Source organism: Prionailurus viverrinus, chromosome A1 (genome assembly GCF_022837055.1).
Source record: "Prionailurus viverrinus isolate Anna chromosome A1, UM_Priviv_1.0, whole genome shotgun sequence".
NCBI classification, from domain to species: Eukaryota; Metazoa; Chordata; class Mammalia; order Carnivora; family Felidae; genus Prionailurus; species Prionailurus viverrinus.
In genome coordinates this window covers 199,400,589-199,417,359 of record NC_062561.1, presented here as the reverse complement: position 1 = coordinate 199,417,359, position 16,771 = coordinate 199,400,589, and positions in this window count along the sequence as shown.

The following is a 16,771-nucleotide window of genomic DNA, read 5'->3' as shown; positions in this document are numbered from 1 at the left end:
TAATGCTTCTAGATCTCTCCAAAGCTTACCCTTTCACAGGATTACCGAGGCACACCTGCACAGCCATTCGTGTGTCATCGTGCGAGTTATTTGAGCACCAAATGCACTCTGACTGCACATTTGGGTTCTTTGTAGCTTGAGTGACTCAGCCCTGCTTTTAAGGTTTCACACGTTGACTTCCTGTTTACTAACGTTAACTTCTTGAGTCTCTTTTGCTGAGTCAACATCGGTCAGCTCCAGAATGGCACGCTCTCCTCATCACCTTTTATTCCCTACCGCGAAAAGATTGTGTTCGTGTTCTGGCTTTGACGGTACACGTCTATGTAACAGCCTACTCGAGGTTTACCCTGAGGCTTGTCTTGAGAACTTAGAAGTAAGTAGAAGGAAATTGTCCTCTGAGAGTTAAAATTTAAACTCCATGTATATATGGGATCAAAGCAGAGACCTACAAGATAGCCCTGAAGAGATGGTGAGGTTCCCAAGCCTGCAAGACTGCCATTTGAAGGTCAAAAATTCTTAAGATTAGCAGCCCAGGCTGAAGGGGAGGAGGGCAGCTGTGGGTACTGGGAAAAGGAGGCAACACAGGCAGTGGACCAACCAGAAATGATGAGAAAGGGAAGGAGGGACCAGCAAGACCACTTTCACTTTAGCCCAATTGCACTAAGCATTCAGCTGACTTACCTGGTCTTTTCCTAATCCCACTCTCACCAAGCAAACCTCTGTGACTGTTTTTCTCCCTGTAACAGGCATTTCTTATTGCATATAAATACACCTTTTGCTATCTGTGATAATATTTTTTAACCTCTATTTTGCTATCTGTGATAATATTTTTTAACCTCTAAATTAGGGTTATTTGAACTTCTCTTTACGAGTCAAATTCACTCTTGGGGCACCTGGGTGGCTCAGTCGGTTGAGCTTCTGACTTCGGCTCAGGTCATGAGCTCGCAGTTCACGAGTTCAAGCCCCGCATCGGGCTCTGTGTTGACAGCTCAGAACCCGGAGCCTGCTTCAGATTCTGTGTCTCCCTCTCTCTCTCTCTCTCTCTCTCTCTCTGCCTCTCCCCTGCTCATGCTCTGTCTTTCTCTCTCTCTCAAAAATAAATAAAAACATTTAAAAAAATGTTTTCTTAATGTTTATTCACTTTTTGAGAGACAGAGACAAAATGTGAGCAGGGCAGGGGCAGAGAGAGAGGGAGACACAGGATCCGAAGCAGGCTCCAGGCTCTGAGCCGTCAGCACAGAGCCTGATGCGGGGCTTGGACTCACAAACCGTGAGATCATGACCTGAGCCAAAGTCGGATGCTTAACCGACTGAGCCATCCAGGCGCCCTCCCCACCCCCCCAAAAAAAATCTTTTTAAAGAGTCAAATTCACTCTCATTGTGCCAAGTCTCAAGTCTCAATCCCCACGATAATGGAGACCAAACCCTGAACTTTGGTAAATTCACCAAGGTAATGAATATTAACTACCCCATGAGACTTTTCAACAGATCAATAGCCTGCCTTTCCCTTAGAGAGTACTCTGCGCATCCCTGCTCTGGCCTCAGGCATGAAATGTGCTCACACTTGGAGTATCTCTGCATACATGATCCCATTAGTACCCTGATTATCCAATAACTCCGAGAAAAAATGATGTTTTGTTTTAGCTGTGTTCTGTCTGGTTCTTCTTGTAGCAGAGGCTGCTGGTTTGCTACCCATCAGCCATCTATCTCCTCTCTTCTCTGGTAACAAAACTCAAATTTTATTTGGAGTCACACATGTACACAGAATGAAAATGGTGTTTTCCAGCCTCTCTCACTGCTAGAAGCGGTCAAAGAGATGTAAGTGAAAATCATTGGATGGGGGCTTCCAGGAATTTCCTTTAAAGAGAGCTGATTCGGCAGGAAGGAGTGACCTTTCCCCCTTCCTTCCTCCTACTGCCTGGATTGCAGATGTGGTCGCTAGGACGCCAGCAGCAATGCTGGAACCACGAGGCAAACTTGAATCGAAACCAAGTGTTTATGATGGTGAAGCAGAAAGGAGGAGGAGCCTTTATGTCAATCCTGTACTCTTTACCTGAAGACTTCTTTTACATGAAAGATCATAAACACTTAGGTTTAATCCACCATTACTTGGGGCTTTCTGTTAAATACGTCCCCACTCAATCCTAATAGATAAAACCAGAAACCTAAAATTTCCTGATGTGTGCTCCAAACAATGACGAGCATATTTCTTTACGCCCCTGTGTCCGAATCCTAAATCTCAAATGGCTTTAGCTTTCCACCTTGTCCTATTTAAACAAGAATTGATTCAGAAAAGTAACTTTTCAATGTTATAATCAATAAATCATTTCTCCCTCACTGTTCCATCATGTGGCTTAACGTGGAGGAAATGCCCTGGCTTACTTGAGAAGATATTTTTATCTTGACCACACAGCGCTGCATGGCGAACATTCTTGTTCCTATTATACAAATAATGGATGGCACTCGGTACTCTGTAAGGCCATTTTCTCCTTGTGGGTATAATTTGTGAGTGGATCTGGCAGAGCTGTTTTTCGTGAAGTTCCGTGAAAATTATGTTTTCTGGCATTTGAGGTTTTTGTTTGTTTTATTATTTCACAATCGTTTGAAATAATATAGCAGGTTTTTTTTTTCATCCAAGCTACAAAAATAACTCCATTAGAAGATAGTGGGATATAGTAATACCCTGAATATTAATAATGTTGTAGAAAAGCAAAGCAGGCCCACATGTGGTCAGACCAGCCCACTGTGCAGAGCGACTGTGTTAACAACCAATCGATATAGACTCCTGAATCCTCACCATTGAGCATTCAGAGAGATTCTCCCAATCATTCATTCATTCATTCATTCACTCAACAAACGCTTAACTGAGCTCCTCTGTGTATAGGGCTCTGTGCCGGTCGCTGGAGATACCAAAGGGAAAAGACACAACTCTTGCCCTGCAGAAACTCATAGCCTAGTGAGCAAACATGGACACACAAATAAACAAATATACCCTGCTCCGAAAATTATTACAAAGGTGACATACAGAAAATAGTGATAATGGAGAGAATGTCAAAACAACTACACTATGATCCGAAAAATTGTTATAATTGAGACATGAGCATAAGAACAGAAAGCTCGTGTGAGTCATTCAGAATTCCTACAGGACAATTCATTCTGTCATTCTGGGTCTATACATTTAAAGCCTGATTCTCTTGTAGCTGTTTCTTTCTTTTTTTTTTTTTTAATGTTTATTTATTTTTGAGAGACAGAGAGGGAGAGAGAGAGAGAAAGCGTCCCAGTGTAAGCAGGGGAGAGGAAGAGAGAGAGGGAAACACAGAATCCAAAGCAGACTCCGGGCTCTGAGCTGTCAGCACAGAGCCCGACACGGGGCTCGAACTCACGAACCGTGAGATCATGACTTGAGCTGAAGTTGGACACTTAACTGACTGAGCGACCCAGGCTCCCCAGTGATTCTCTTGTAGTTTTGTCAACAATTTCCCAAGGCAGAGGGAGGGAAAGATCTAAACTACCAGATTTGTATCACCCACCTCTAATCCAAATAAAAGAAAACAGCTATGGAAATTGCTATAGTGAAGCCATGTCGATGAAGGTGAATACATTGACTCTTGTTAAGAACTCTCTCTCTCTCTGTGAGCTAATCCCCCCAGAGAGACATCCAAAGCTAAGCAATATGTGTAGATATCTCTCAGGAGGAAATGTTCCATTTCTCTTAGCATGATGATTCAGTTTGTCCTGTGAATCAGGAATAATTATTAATCTGCCTTTTTAGATGCTTCAGAGACCAGGAAACAGAAGAATTTGTGAACCCTAACTTGACATGGGAATCTAGGACAGACTCAGCCCAAACTTTGCCTTGCCTGTAACTTCTGTTCTCTTAATTAAAAAAATAAAAAATAAAAAATAAAAGGCATTTCAACAAAACATTAAAACAGAAGTTGACTACTCTGTTGATTTCCACAGGCCACCACCCTGCTTTGCCAAGTGGGGGATGGGCACAACTCATTGTGTGTTCTAATCACTTCAGCCTGCACAGGTCAGGGTCTGTTGAACTCAGCTATCTTTACACAAGGACTCCATTCTCTTTCGAAGTGTCCTTACCTTTATATCTGTGTAGTTTATATTACATATCTCAAATTAATTTCCTGAGTTTTAATTGCGAAAAATATATTTCAAAAAATATTTTAGATGGAAACAGTATAATTATAGAGATCTTACTAGAATTTATGCTATAGAATTCACTATATCGTTGGTTCCGTGAGAGCTGGGGCCCATGTCTGCGTTGAGACCTGCATAAGACCTCACTTGTGGTGGCTGTTTAAGAAACATTTGTAAGTAGCCAGATAAGTGGGTGGGTGAATGGATGGGTGAATGGAAAAGTTATTATACTGGTGAACAACTCAGTGAAAAAAAATAAATGATGAACTACTAAATCTCTACTTCTGGAACCAGTTAAGAATGTAATGATAATATGCTTGAAATCACTTTTAAAACTTCTTCGTTAAGGTAAGATGCTGTTGGATGTAAAGTAGGTAACCCAAAAAGTCCCTGATTATTTGATAATTCTTAGAGCTCCATGGTGAAAAAATCCACAATATAAACATTGAGTACTATTATTTATTTGAAAGTTTCAATGAGCCATCCTTTATTTAAGACTTGGTAAGCGTTGTCATTGTTTTGCAAGAAGGGGAAAAAGGTTACAAAATAATTAGTATGTCTGGTCTGAAAGAGACTGCTTTCAGAGTCCCTTGTTTTTGCTTTGTCATCATTGTCTAAATACTACAGTAGTTTAGTCAGATTTTAGTAATACTGAATTTAAGTGGCGATTTATTATGTTAATTTTCTTAAAGTACTTGTTCTCTTCAATTCATTGTATGCTTAAAAGATTTAGAAATGTTAATATTTTCCAATTCTGTAGTGTGAGGGAGCAAGAGTTTCCTGTCCCCTCCAAAGTCCTTCCAGCCAAAGAATCAAAAATACATGAGTCAGATAAGCAGGAGAAAATAAAATTTAATAGTGTAAGAACAGGGAATCCCCACAGACGTGAAAATTCCAAAGACAGTGAGGCAAAATAAGGTGTCTATGTCATTCTGAGTTAAGGAAAAGGGGGTAGGGGTCTGGGACTTCCGAGGGAATGAGTGGAATTCACGGGAAGATGAAAAAAAGTAAATGTTTGGTAAACAAATATTTACTGAGCCACTCAGAAACCATAGGACATAGAGGACTTTGATCAAACAGGTCTTGCCAGATTCCTCCGTGTCTACCATACATAACTATAGTTATCTATGGTGAGAGTCTTCTTCTTGCAATAGGTTCTCTATCTAAACTCTTTAGGCAGCTGAGGGGGGGAGGGGAGATGTAAGGAGCTTTTCTTAAATCTACTGGGTTTCCATTGCTTTTTAACTCAAAATAATATTTGTGCCAAAGAGGCCATCTTGGGATGGCCTGCCCTTGGCCCCTATAGTATAAAAACCACTTTATTTACTTAGTTTTAATTTTTTTTAATTTACATTCAAATTAGTTAGCACATAGTCCAACAATGATTTCAGGAGTAGATTCCTTAGTGCCCCTTACCCATTTAGCCCATCCCCCTTCCCACAACCCCTCCCATAAACCTCAGTTTGTTCTCCATATTTATGAGTCTCTTCTGTTTTGTCCCCCTCCCTGTGTTTATATTAGTTTTGTTTCCCCTTCCCTTATGTTCATCTGTTTTGTCTCTTAAAGTCCTCATATGAATGAAGTCATATGATTTTGGTCTTTCTCTGACTAATTTCACTTAGCATCATACCCTCCAGTTCCATCCATGTAGTTGCAAATGGCAAGATTTCATCCTTTTTGATTGCTGAGTAATACTCCATTGTATATATATATATACCACATCTTCTTTATCCATTCATCCATCGATGGACATTTGGGCTCTTTCCATACTTTGGCTATTGTTGATCTTGCTGCTATAAACATGGGGGTGCACGTGTCCCTTTGAAACAGCACACCTGTATCCCGTGGATAAATGCCTAGTAGTGCAATTGCTGGGTCATAGGGTAGTTCTATTTTTAGTTTTTTGAGGAACTTCCATACTGTTTTCCAGAGTGGCTGCACCAGCTTGCATTCCCATAAAAACTATACTTTAAAAAAAATTTTTTTAATGTTTATTTATTTTTGAGAGAGACAGAGACAGAATGCAAGTGGGTTAGGGGCAGAGAGAGAGGGAGACACAGAATCCAAAGCAGGCTCCGGGTTCCGAGCTGTCAGCACAGAGCCCGACACGGGGCTCGAACTCACGAGCTGTGAGATCATGGCCTGAGCCGAAGATGGACGCTCAACCGACTGAGCCACCCAGACACCCCATAAAAATTGTACTTTTAAAGGAGGCTGATGAACTTAGTGTGATCACTGTAATACCGTCTGGGTCAGCAAGGCTGAGGGTGGATATAACCTGCAAATCTTGCTGATGGTGGTAATGATGTAAGAGATGTCAGATAACCTGCAGCCAGCCCAAACTTGACTCTCCTGATTTCATTTAGGAATTGTTTGTCTTGAGCTCTGCAGAGAAAATATTTTTTTGACAATTTCCCCTTCCCAAATGTCATTCTGTGTGGCTTTCTTCTCTCAGGAGGGTTGTGTGATACTATTAATTCTGAATACCTACTCTTTTTTTTTAATGTTTATTTATTTTTGAGAGAGACAGAGACAGAATGCGAGCGGGTTAGGGGCAGAGAGAGAGGGAGACACAGGATCTGAAGCAGGCTCCAGGCTCTAAGCTGTCAGCACAGAGCCTGACGCGGGGCTCCAACCCACGAGCTGTGAGATCATGACCTGAGCCGGAGTCAGACGCTCAACTGACTGAGCCACCCAGGCGCCCCCTGAATAACTACTCCTTACTTACTCCAAGAGGATTGCCGTAGAAATCTTTGAGGCAACGAGGGTGTGTATTCCACACTGCAGTAATAGCTATGTCAGAAAAACAGCCCTTAAATTTTGGGGCTGGAATTGCATTTGGAAAGATGGGGAAGAGAGGGGGGCAGAAAGAAGAAGGGGAATGAGGAACCCCACCAAATACTTGAAGGCTGCTATCCTGGTTTGGGCTTCCCCAAAGGAAGATCCTGAGACACAAGTTTAATGTGTGATATTGTGATTTATAAGAAATATATACCAAATTATAATTCTAATATGTATTTGGCCACTGTCCACGGTTCCTGGCTCACAGCTCCCCAAAGCCTTGGAATTTCCTGAGCAGTAGCAGCAATGAAAGCATCTTTTGTCATTATATTTGGTCTCTAGTCCTCAGTTCCTGAAAATACTTCAGAGCCAATAAAGGTAAAATGGGTGTCTTTGTTTCATCACAAGCCCCTTTCCATCACAACTGGATTTATGTTAATGAGATGACTTTTGCAAGGCACCTAGGGATGGAGGCTGGTTGCTAGGGCATGAATAAAGCGTTGGAACTTTCAGTCCCACCCCCTGATTTCCAGGGTATGGAGAGGGACTGGAAGTTGAATTAGTTACCAATGACCAGTGTCAATTGTGCCTATGTAATGAGGCCTCCATAAAAACCCAAAAGGCCGGGGTTCGGAGAGCTTCCAGGCTCGTGAACCAAAATAGTTCCACAGGCCATTATGCCAGGCCCCAAACTCTATGAGGACAGAAGCTCCTTTGGGACTTCACCGTATGTATCTCTTCACCTGGCTGTTGATTCATATCCTTTAATATCGTCCGAAACATATCAGTAATCTAGCGAGCAAACGGGTTTCCTGAGTTCTGTGAGCCCCTCTAGCAACTTAATTGAGTGGGTCATGGAAACTTCAGATTTATAGCCAATTGGTCAGAAGCATATGCAACAACCTGGACTTCTGATTGGCATTTGGAGTGGGGGCACTCTTGTTGGACTGAGCCTTTAACCTGTGCCACTTGATGTTATCTCCGGGTAGACATTGTCAGAATTGAGTCAAGTAACACATACAACTGATGTCAGAGCATTGCTTCACGGGCCGGGGGAACGCCGCTCCTTCTACACACACTGGAGTTGATACCAGAATTTTAGTGTGTGAGTAGTCGAGTCATGAGGCACACTAGTAAACCAACATGGGAGTAGTGGAGTGAGAAAGGAGAGAATAAAAATCCAACAAAAGGTACACTTTTTTGCCTGTTACCAACATGGGCAATGGGAGCTCAATCCCATGGGGTACCTCTGGGTGACAGTATAGAACACACCTCATAGTTATTCTAACTGAGGAGCTAGGAAGCTGGGATATTAGCCACTGACATCCCGACCATCATTGCTGAAGAGTCCCCCCCAGGGTCATTAACTTTCTTGCACTTCCGGCTTGTCCTGAGCAAGGGCTAAATGAACTCTGACAGTTAGAAAAGAGAGCACCCCCAGGCAAAGTTATAGGTTTTTGAGTAAGCAGCCTTCTGTATGTTGAGGTGAATGCCAAGGGAATATGGCTGCCACTGTGTCTGCTATGACTGATTTGCAAGTACTCACCAAACCCCTTCAGTATCATTCTTGACTGTTCTTCCTACTGCAAAGGCTTGGCTAAAATGACTACCTCACTCAGATGATAAGTGAATTGGCGATGAGGTTGGTAATGACTGATACGATTACATTTACTACGTCTATATAACACATTTGATTGTAACACAGTCTTTAATGTCATCATCTGGGGTTGAGATTTTCAAGCACTGTGTCAGCTCTAGATTAAAGGACCCTTTTAATACCCTAAAAATCACACTCCACAAGTAGGTTCCAGAAGCAGGCCCTATTTGAAACTTCTAAGGTATCTAATGGTCTCATAGGTAAGCCCTATTGGTCATGCCCAATGACTGCTGCTTACATCCAATTTCCCCCCTTACATCACAGCTAACATTGGTCAAATGGTGTCAGGCATTCGTCTAGGAGTTTTACTTGTACTAACTCATTCAGTCTTTACAATGACACCATGATGTAGGTGTTATAATTATCCTCGTTAGAGAGGATACAGAGTACAGAGGTACAGAGATTGATAACTTGTTCAAGGTCATTTAGCTACTAAGTGATAGAGCATGGATTCAAGCTCAGATCATCTGACTCCAGAGCCCTCTGTCCTACAAACTCCTTCCTGGATCTGGCAAGTACAAACTCATGGTCTAATACTACCAAGTATGAGTCACAGCTCCTGCCATGGGGTTTCCTTCAGCCAATTATGCTGACTATTTTCAAGTCCTACCACTCCCCCTTACCCCAACACACACTTCACTAGTCCCTTTCCCATGTCCTGGAAGGACTGAAAATGTCACATTGTAGTAGACGGTTGCTCCAGAGAATCAGCGGTATTGATTATAGGGAGCGTAAACTAAGACCAAAGAAACAAATGAAGGTCCTACCCACTCCAGATGCACACGGAGGAAAGAGCTCTAAACTCTGGAAATTGGTGAAATATGGGCTCTGATCCCAACTGTGCAACCTTAACTACGTCACTTCGTCAGGCAGAGCTTCCATTTCTTCATCTGCCACAAAGAATTTGGACTACCCGTGCATAAGTTATAGACGTAATTTTATATATAACATAGAATATATTTATATAACATATATATAAAAATATTTATATAATAAATTGCATATGTTATTTATTTATTTAATCTAATTTTTCTGGTTGTTTTCAAAGGAAGGATTGTTTTGATACAAGCTAGTCTGTTGTGGCTGAATGCTAAGGTCCCCAACTTACCTTAGAAAAAGTGGAGGGTCTACTTAGATTTGCTTATTGTACTGACTGCTGAAGATTTGTTGTGGCTCTGTAACCACAGAGCCATTCCTCTTGCCATCCCATTTGTCTCACATATTTTAAAGTTATATACGGACTTCTCACCTAAACCCTAGTTATACCTACTGGTTAAGAGATTGCTTATTTCCAGGAAAAATGAGACTCGAGAACCTTTTTTTAAAATTTTTTTAAAAATGTTTATTTATTTTTGAGAGAGGGACAGAGTGTGAGTCGGGGAGGAGCAGAAAGAGAGGGAGACACAGAATCTGAAGCAGGCTCCAGGCTCTGAGCTGTCAGCACAGAGCCGGACACGGGGCTGGAACCCACGAACCGCGAGATCACGACCCGAGCTGAAGTCGGACGCTTACCGACTGAGCCACCCAGGCGCCCCTGAGACTCGAGAACCTTTAATGTTTCATCCAATTATAAGATTTGGTGATTTTATGTTTCTAAAATACTAATTATCAAGTTTTTATTGAACTCCTAAAATTTATTATTCTTATTTGTTTGAGGCTTATAAGATGTGAAACAGTTCTGTCATTAAACATTATTTTAAATAGTAAAGTTATATGATTTATATTAACTATATTATTTTTCATTCTTTAATGGAAGCCTAGGAAGATGGTTAACATATAATAGGATGTCATGTATGGAACTGTATTTTAAATACACACACTGATGAGAATAATCAGATTGCTTTTATAATAATAGATTCCTAAGATCACACCATTCATAAGCATTAAAATTTCCAGGATAGGCTCATTGGGTTACAGTCGATTAACAAGTGCATCCTATAAATCATATGATCAGGGAACTTCAGAATACAGTGTGTGTTTTTGGCTGAATGAAATACAGCATCTAAACAGAAATCCTGTGAGACATCTGATGTTTGGGAAACAGGCAAGGAGAACTGAAGTTGCTCAATGAATGTATAAGTAAATAGTAGGCTTTTATTCATCCCTCCCATCCTCAAGGTAGTTTAGGCAGCTTGAAAACAGTGTGACCAAATTGTTTCAAGCACTTGTAGAAATGTTTTCAATAGGCTATGCAATACTTTGCTTTAGGTAGTAGATGCACAAGAACTATTATTTGTTAATATCTGCATTAAAGCATTTTAAAACTTCAACATACATTATTAAATGTCTACTATATGCCAGTCACAGTGAGAGACTGTAGGGATAGAATGGTAAACAAAACAGATAAGATCATTTGCCTCAAGTAACTTACACTCAATTAGTTAATAACATACCAAAAAATCAGTTTGAACTCCTGTTGTTCATTCAAACAGTCTCTACCCTGAAATGTATGTTTATCCTCATAAGCCCACTTTGTACCAAAGCACAGTTCTTTCCAGTTTTGGTCTTTCAGTTGGCAACTGTGTCTCTTTGCACAACCACTACTGTTTTATTATTTAAGCACTTCTTTATTTTCTGGCACTGCAAGATGCCTCAGGCGCAACTTGTTTATCTCCTGTTTATTTCCTCAGTCTTAAAATCAGCCATTTCTCTAAAAAAACCCCACTTCCTTTCATTGGAGGCTGGGATTAGAAATCACAATCTACGTGTTAGGTATGCTGTTGGCTGCGGGGTATCATTGTTCCCAGGCTCTCTCAGCTGACAGAACAAAGAGATGTATGTGTTATGTCCTCTACATTTCTAACGGACAAACAGAGCCTGGGTCTATTTCCTAAAAGTTTCTAACATTTTACTACTTGCAAAGGAACTTCTCCAATATCTAGAATCCAAATTAAGGTCAACTAGTCCCTTTTCCTTACCCCAACCCAAAGATCAACCAGATACAACATGTAAACAGAAGACCTCCTAACTACGTGAGAAAAAGTGTAGGAATAAAGTCCCCTTTTCACACATAAGAAGGAGCTACTTACTCTCCCAGTCCTTTGGTAAGCCTACAAGGATGCTTAGTGCATTTAAAGAAAATGTTTACCTTTGAATCTCAGTATTTTCCTCAGGAAAATAGAAACTACATCGTTTCTGGAAGGAATGTTATACACCAGGCTACCTTCCAAGATCCCGCACGCGACCTATCTCACGCAGAGAAGGTAGGGAAGATGGAAGTTGATAGCTCTGGAGATTGGTTATCTTGTTTGACTTTTTTCCTCATTTGCACAGATCTGTCTGAGGAGTTCCTTAATCTATTTGTGTATGAGGAGCTTGATGGAGTAAAACAAATGAATAAAACATTGGGGTAGTCTGTGTTCTGCCTAGAGGCTCTCCAGTAGCTCATGCAAGGTTGAAGACAATTTGAAAACAATTTGATGTGATAAACCCAGAAATATAGGGAAGGGAAAAAAGTAAAAAGAGTGGTTATAGATTCTAAGATAGAGAAACAAGTGGCCTAGGAAGGGGCAAGAGAATCAGAGCAAGAAAAAGTTCAAGGAACTATAACGAGACACAGGCATGACCTCCTAAAAGTTTTCTACACTACAAGCACATTAGACTCAATTGAGTTGTTTATTTTTTATTTTAACCTTTTATTATCAGATGATTGGAGATTTAAATAAGGTTTATAACTATTTTTGATCTATACTCCATAATATTGTAATACCTGTATAGAATTGTGCTATTTCTACTATCAAAATTGTCCAGGAAATTATTTTTTTAACTTCAACGCTATTTTGTTAAATTACAAGATTTACCCATTAGGAGTCAAAATAAAATTGTTCAAACAAGTTATTAGAGTCACAATTTTTGTCTTTTATACTTTCAAGGATTTCCGTCTAAAAACATGATATATCTCCCTATTTTTGTAAGTCTTCTATCTGTGAAGAAAGCATTTCTCTCTGATTAAATTAATTCATAGTTATTTTGTCTTCTGTAAAATTACAACTTTGGAGTGCAAAGATGATTTGCAAAATGTCCTAACATAAAATCTATCTTTTGAAATTTGATATTGTATGGAATCTATATCCATATAGAGAAAGGTAAATAAGAATAAAAGAGCTTGTTTGAAGTAGTGATGAGTGAATCCTTCACATCTAGCCTGTCACATCAATTTAGAAGTTCCCAAAATAATGCTGGCTTGAGAAAGGTGAATTAGATGCTCATTACATTCCTCTTTCCAACATCCTGAAATCTATGATGCTTAGGAGTGTGTTTTGGATATTGAAGACAAAGAATCAACTTTATGGAGAACAATAAAAACAGAAAAACTAACCATGGAACTCCATGGAGGCAGGTCATTTCAGTTATCTGGGAAATCAAAGAAGCTAAACTTTGAAACTGGAGGCAGGTTTGAAATCCTCTTCTAACTGTGTAAAGGTGGAAAGATGTGGCCCAAAACTGGATCCTATCCCTAAAGAGGTCAAAGATGGACATGCTCAGAACATCTCATGTTGGAAGATATGTAACTTCAAAGTATATAGTAAATAAATCATAAAGGAATAAAAATGGTATTCTAGACAGAAAGGTTTAATGAAATAAAGTAGTAATAGAGGAATCGAGGAGAGAATGGACATTTGGTAAATAACAGAACAGAGGTAAGCCTTAACTTACCATGAATTACATGAAATGTAAATGGAACTAAACACTCCAGTCAGAAGGCAAAGATTTGCAGAACAGATTTTAAGAAAAAATGAACCAACTGAATGCTGTCTACAGCACCCACTTTAGATTTAAAGACACAGGGGCGCCTGGGTGGCGCAGTCAGTTAAGCATCCGACTTCAGCCAGGTCACGATCTCGCGGTCCGTGAGTTCGAGCCCCGCGTCGGGCTCTGGGCTGATGGCTCAGAGCCTGGAGCCTGTTTCCGATTCTGTGTCTCCCTCTCTCTCTGCCCTTCCCCCGTTCATGCTCTGTCTCTCTCTGTCCCAAAAATAAATAAACGTTGAAAAAAAAATTTTTTTTTAATAAAAAAAAATAAAAAAATAAATAGATGTAAAGACACAAACAACGTGAAAGTAAGATAACGTAAAGAGATATGCCATGCAAATAGTCACAAGAAGAGAGCTGAAGTAGCTAACCTAACATCATATGAAATATAAGACAAAAATTATTGATCGATAAAAAGAAGAAAATTTTATGAGAAAGGGGCCAATCCATTAGAAAGGCATAAATTAAAACATATATTCACCTAATAACTGAGCCTCCCACACGTGAAGGAAAACCTGACAGAACTGAGAAGAGAAAAAGACAATTTGACAGTAATATTTAGAGACTTCAGTATTCCATGTTCAATGAGATAGAACAAGTAGGCAGAAGACCCACAAAGAAATGAAAGACTTGAAGATTAGTATAAGTCAATTAGATCTAACGGATATCTACAGAAAATTCTACCCCAAAAGAATAGAATATTATTTCTTCTCTAGCACATATGAATATTCTACAGGATATAACAAATGTTAGATGATGAACATTTGTTAGATGATGAAATAAACTTGAATAAATTTCAGAGGGTTGTAATTGCAGAAAGTATGTTCAGTGACTTTCTTAATTTCTGTCCACCAAAAGGCATGTGCAATTTTGAGTGGGTTGAATCTATAGATCATTTTGGGAAGTACGGCCATGTTAACAATATTAAGTCTAAAGCATGTGTCTGGGATGTATTTTTAGTCATGTAGGTCTCCTTGAATTTTCTCAACAATATTTTCTATTTTTAGGCATATAAATCTTATACTTCTTTGTTTAATTTATCCCCAAGCAATTTACCATTTTAAAGCACTGCTGTAATTGGATGTCTGCGTGCAAAATAATGAAGTCGGACACCTTCTGACACCATACACAAATATCAACTCATGATGAATCCTAGACTAAATGTAAACAAGACAAGAGCTAAAACTATAAGATCACCTAGGAGAAAACGTAGAAGAAAATCTTCCCGACCTCAGATAAGGCAATTATTTCTTTGATTTGACACCAAGAATGCAAGCAACAAAAGAAAAAGTAGATAAATTGGACTTCACCAAAACTAAAAGCTTTATGCTTCAAAAGACACTGTAAAGAGAAAAAGCAATCCACAAAATGGGAAAAAGTATTTACAAACCATATATCTAATATTCCTTTTATAATGACAAAAGGGCCAAACCTTTTTTTCATTATAACATTTTCTTCTTTTTATCAATCAATAAGAGACATGTATCCAGAATAAAAGAAGATATATAAATACACAGATACACACACGATGGATTATTACTCAGTTATCAAAAAGAATGAAGTCTTGCTATTTGCAACAATGTGGGTGGAACTAGAATGTATTATGCTAAGTGAAATAGGTCAGAGAAAGACAAATATCATATGACTTCACTCATATGTGGAATTTAAGATAGAAAACAGATAAGGGAAGTGAAGCAAACGTAGTATAAAAACAGGGAGGGAGACAAACCGTAAGAGACTCTTAAATACAGAGAGTAAATTGAGGGTTGCTGGCAAGGTGTTGACTGGTGGGAAGGGTAAAGAGGTGAGGGGCATTAAGGAAGACACTTGTTGGGATGAGCACTGGGTGTTATATGTATGATGAATCACCAAATTCTATTCCTGAAATCATTATTACACTCTATGTTAACTAACTTGAATTTAAATTAAAAAAATAATAATAAAAAAATTTTACGAGACTTGTATCCAGAATATATAACTCTTACAACTCAACAACAAAAAACACAATGTTTTTCTCAACAATAAAAAAATTAAATTTAAAAATGGGCAAAGTATGACATCAATAACATTAAGTATGGGAGAAGTTAAAGTGTAGTTTGTATGTGTTGGAGTTAAATTATTATCAGCCTAAAATAAAACCAGAAGTTGTCTTATGTTAGCCCCATGATAATCAAAAGGAAAATACCTATAGAAGATACACAAAAGAAAAAGAATGAAATCAAAGCATAACACAGCAACAAATAATAGCAGGGGATTTTACTACCCTACTTCCAATAACAGAACATCCAGACAGAAGATCAATAAAAAAAAAAAAAGAGAGAGATTTAAACAACACTACAGACCAAGGGGACCTAACAGATGTATCACAACATTTCATGCAACAGAATCAGAATACACATTCTACTCAAGCACACATGGAACATTCTTCCAAGATAGGTCACGTTTTAAGTCATGAAACAACTCATAACAATTTGAGAATATTGAAATCATATCAAGTATTTATTTTCAACCATACATATTCATCCAGCTGAGTCTCTTTTATTGATACATGAGTGAGGAGCTTTAGCGGGTGAGATAGGGGGGCTGCAGCAGACAAAACACATCTGCATCCTCCCTGGAGGCTATAAAGTGGGTCATGCGAGATGCCTTACAAATATTTCACAATGCATCTTTCCTCAGCAGAAGACTTGGAGACAATTTAATCTGATGAGCCCCGCAGCATGAGAAGAGAAGAAGGTAATGCGTGTGGTTATGGATTATAAGATAGAGAAGAGATGTGAAAACTCCAGGCACGTGAGTTGGAAAGGAACCAAAGCATCAAATGGGAAAAAGGAGTTTGCAAATGCTAATTCAACAAGCATTTAAATCCTTAGTAGTTTTAAAAACTCACCTGGGGACATTTTGAAGCCTGAGGATGTACTAACTCACCATCAAGACTGTGAATAGATTATTAGTACAGGAGTCTTTTGCATTGGTGTGTTTTACAAGCTCCTACTCGAAATTTAAGTGCAGCCAGGTTTGAGAACCCCTGAGACAGAGTACAGAATGTGAATTCTGGGATAGGAGAGAAGAAAAGTTGGGGACCGAAGTTGAGACCAAGCGAGAAACTGGCCTATATTATATGTTAAATAAATTTATCTTCACTTCAGAGATACATGGGAGACACTAAAAACTTTTAAACTAAGAGAGATTGGACCAGTTATTTTTTTCCTAAGAATCAGCTTTACAGACTGACTCAGGGGAAAGAGACTTGGGAGTTCAGTTCAAATCCCATCTCACGTGAACTCCATGTCTAGACTTTCCAGTGCATGTTTATGTATTTTAAACATGATAGCAATAATTCCTGTCCCATAGATTTGTCACAAATACTAGAAATAAAATATTAAAACTGTCCACACTTAAGTTGTGTGTGAGGACCCTATTT